The following is a 3,584-nucleotide window of genomic DNA, read 5'->3' as shown; positions in this document are numbered from 1 at the left end:
AGGGGCCGCCCCAGTTTACCATGTGTTATGAGCCAAGCCCACCCATATCTGTTGTTAGAACTTTCTGCCCAGTTTCAAATAACTTCCTCCTTCCCATAAGCTATAAACCCTCGTTTTTCCTGGCTCAGCCTATGCTCAGTGGATATGGGGGTGGGGCAGTGGAAGAAGGAGGAGAAAGAATGTACGATGACACCAAGTTGTTTATTTGGGGTGATTAGATAGATGCTGATATAATTTATCAAAAATGCAGGAAGCAGGCCAGGCATGGTGGCTCACACCTGTAATCCCAGCACTTTGGGAAGCTGAAGCAGGAGGATGACTTGAGGCCAGGAGTTGAAGACCAGCCTGGGCAACATAGTAAGACCCCATCTCTACAAAAACTTCAAAAAATTAGTGGGGTATGGTAACACATGGCTATAGACCCATCTGTCCTTGAGAGGCTGAGATGGGAGGATCATTTGAGCATAAGTGTTGGAGGTTGCAGTGAGCTATGATGACACCACTTCAGTCTAGCCTGGGCAAGGACAAGACCCTGTCACCACCACCAACAACAACAAGAAAAAAATGCAGGAAGCCAAACAAGTATGGAGAGAAGGTGATGAGTCCCGTTTTAGATGCATGATGTTTTAACTGCCTGAAGAATAATTAGATAGGCAGTTGGATCTGGGGATCTGAAGCTCAGCTCCAGCTCAGAGTTAGAAATAGGGTCTCCAGTAGTGTGGTGGTGGTGGTAGCAAATGAACTCACACTGTGCTGGGAAGCCCCACGTGATGAAGGAGCATCAAAGGAGAAAGAAGCAAAGGAAGAGACAGAAAGTGAGTGGCCAGGGTGGTAGAGGAGAACCAGGATGGTGGTGTTGTGCAAGCCAAGGGAAGATAGAATTTCTCAAATAGAGTGGTTGGCATTACTTGACCAGTCAGGGGTTCTTCGGTCTGGAACTTGGTCAGGTATTAATCTCGCTTAATCCTTACAGCCATCCTGGGGCGTACGTAATAAAGTGCATGTGTTGGGTGGCACCTGTGGCTCAAAGGAGTAGGGCGCCAGCCCCATACGCCGGAGGTAGTGGGTTCAAACCCAGCCCTGGCCAAAAAAAACTGCAAAAGAAATAATAAAGTACACGTGTCCACAGAAAGAAACAGAGGCTCAGGTTTGTTGGGTAAGTCACCTAATTACACGTAAAAGATGGAGGCAACATGCAAAGCCCTGGCTCTTTCTCTCCACACTGGGGTTCCTCCTGTCATGCCTGCCGTCTCCTCCTCAGGGGAACCCCAGGTCAGGTTTAGTGGGTTAAAGACAAATGTCAGGGTTGGGGAACCATAGTAAAACACAAAGCAGATTACTTGGAGAGGAAAAAGCTAAAGTGAGAAGTGAAGGCTGTTTCTGTTTGTTTTAGGATGAGGGTGATAGGATGTTGGCTCACTCATTCTCTACGCATTCATTCATCCTGAACACTTACTTCTGGGCACTGAGGATTAAGCAATAAAAAAGTCAAAGTCCCTGTCCTTGTGAAGTTTATATTTTAAGGGGATGTAAAGCAGTAATCAAGAAAACCATTGTTAAATATATCATTGTACATGGAGATAGGTATAACCTCAGTGTGCTGGGTTCAGGGCCATGATGGGTGGACAGGGAACAGGAAAGGTTTCTGAAGAGGGCACATGGGACTGAGAAGATCTTGAGTAAGGGAATGGCTTGATCTGGATTTAAGTGGAGATTACGAAGGCAGGGGGCAAGAGGAGGTACCTGCTCTTTGCCAGGGACAGACCCAGGACTTCACCTTGGTGGCAAGGAGCAATCCCTCCTCCTTTTTATTTTTATTTTTTTTGAGACAGAGCCTCAAGCTGTCACCTTGGGTAGAGTGCTGTGACATCACAGCTCACAGCGACCTCCAACTCCTGGCCAGGCTCAAGTGAGTCTCCTGCCTCAGACTCCCAAGTAGCTGGGAGCACAGGCGCCCACCACAACGCCCGGCTATTTTTTGGTTGCAGCCATCATTGTTGTTTGGCGGGACCCGGGCTGGATTCGAACCCGCCACCTTAGGTGTATGTGGCTGGCACCTTAGCTACTTGAGCCACAGGCACCAAGCTGCCTCCTCCTTTGATGTCAGAAGAAGAGTATCGCAGTGTGGGAGGCTCAGAGGGTGAGTGAATGGGGGGTGGGAGGGTGGGATCAATGGGAATTACAGAGGTGTCACATTGTGCTGTCAGAGGAATGGTGGCACTGGCTTTGGAGAAACAGGCCTAGTGAAACCAAATCCTGAGGGATGGCCTCTATATCAACAAATTTTTTGGTTTTTATTTTATTTATTTTTTGTTGCAGTTGTTTAGCTGGCCCAGGCCAGGTTTGAACCTGCCACCTTCTGTGTATGTGGCTGGCACCGTAACCACTCTAAGGGCACCAAGCCTATTTTTTATTTTTTTGAGATAGAATCTCACTTTATTGCCCTGGGTAGTGTGCTATGGTATCATTGCTCACAGCAACCTCAACCTCTTGGGTTCAAGTGATCCTGTTGCCTCAGCCACCCTAGTAGCTGGGACTATAGGCACCCACCACAATGCTGGGCTAATTTTTCTATTTTTAGTGGAGATGGAGGGGTCTTGCTCATGCTCAGGCTAGTCTCGAACTCATGAGCTCAAGCAACCCACCTGCCTCAGCCTCCCAAAATTCTAGGATTACAGACGTAAGCCAATGCACCTGTTTGCCAACCAATTTTTTGGCAAACCAGTCTCCACAGGCTTCAGAATCAGGCTGACTTTGGGCTCAAGATCCATTTCCACCACCAGCTGACCTTCAGCAAGTGGCTTAATCTCTCCCAGCTGAGACTGCAAATAGTAATATCCACATCCCAGGGCTGCTGTGAGGAAGAAGGGGAATGACAACTTATGGGGTGTCTCCCCAGCTCACGAGCGAACACTGTCTCTGAGACATGGGCCTCCCCAGCTGCTGGTGCTGTGCTCTGCTTCCTGCAACTGCTCTCCCAGGAAGTGTAGGAAATTGGAAGTTTGGCATAAGCTTCTGATCCTGCCTGCATCGCCTCCCTTTCCAAAGTATGACATGATTTGTTTTGTTTTGTTTTCTTTAGACAGAGTCCCACTGTTTCACCCTGGGTAGAGGGCTATGGCATCACAGCTCACAGCAACTTCGAACTCCTGGGCTTAAGCATCTGGGACTACAGGCGCCCACCACAATGCCCAGCTATATTTTTGTTGCAGTTGTCATTGTTGTTTAGCTGGCCCGGGCCAGGCTCGAACCCCCCAGCCTCGGTGTATATGGCTGGCACCGTAACCACTATCCTACAGGTGCCGAGCCGCATGACATGATTTGGTAACAGCAGAAACTACCTTGCCTGTCTCACCAGCTACTGTCTCCATGGGCCAGTGTGTGCATGAGTGTGTGTGTGTCTTTGTGTGCATACAGTGGGGTGGGCAGAGCTTCCTGTTGGCCCCTTCCTGAGTCAGATGGGCAATGCAGAGAAGCTGAGCCTAGCTCTTTCTCTGGTGCCCTGTGACCTCAAGGACCAGATACTTATGTCAGCATCACAAGGGCCAGAGTGTTGAGGCATCAGACAGACCAGGTCAGGCCCA

The sequence above is a fragment of the Otolemur garnettii genome, unplaced genomic scaffold, assembly GCF_000181295.1.
Source record: "Otolemur garnettii isolate 467f Iridium unplaced genomic scaffold, OtoGar3 scaffold00022, whole genome shotgun sequence".
Taxonomy (NCBI): domain Eukaryota; kingdom Metazoa; phylum Chordata; class Mammalia; order Primates; family Galagidae; genus Otolemur; species Otolemur garnettii.
The sequence above is the reverse complement of the archived record's forward strand: the minus strand, read 5'-3'. Positions refer to the sequence as shown.